We start from the raw sequence: 256 nt of genomic DNA, 5'->3' as shown, positions 1-256 counted from the left end.
ACTCCGTCTCTGCTTCACTGACCGGGCTAGTTCCGAGCGATCCTAGGGAATCTTTGCAAAAGCTACAATTTCATAGAACAAGCCTAAACTAAATTACTCTATTTCCTAATGCCACAGGAAGCTCAGGCTAAAGTCACAGGTTGCATGGGTAAGGTCCAGATCCAAGCAACTTCAATTAACCAGGTGGTCAGTTACTCTGTTTCTTATTCTCATATAGCCTCTGCTAATGTCTGGAAAATTGCACGGTTAGGTTTCA

This window comes from Eimeria tenella, genomic scaffold, assembly GCF_000499545.2.
Source record: "Eimeria tenella Houghton genomic scaffold, Eth_scaff16, whole genome shotgun sequence".
In the NCBI taxonomy this organism is placed as follows: domain Eukaryota; phylum Apicomplexa; class Conoidasida; order Eucoccidiorida; family Eimeriidae; genus Eimeria; species Eimeria tenella.
This window is presented reverse-complemented; position numbering follows the sequence as displayed.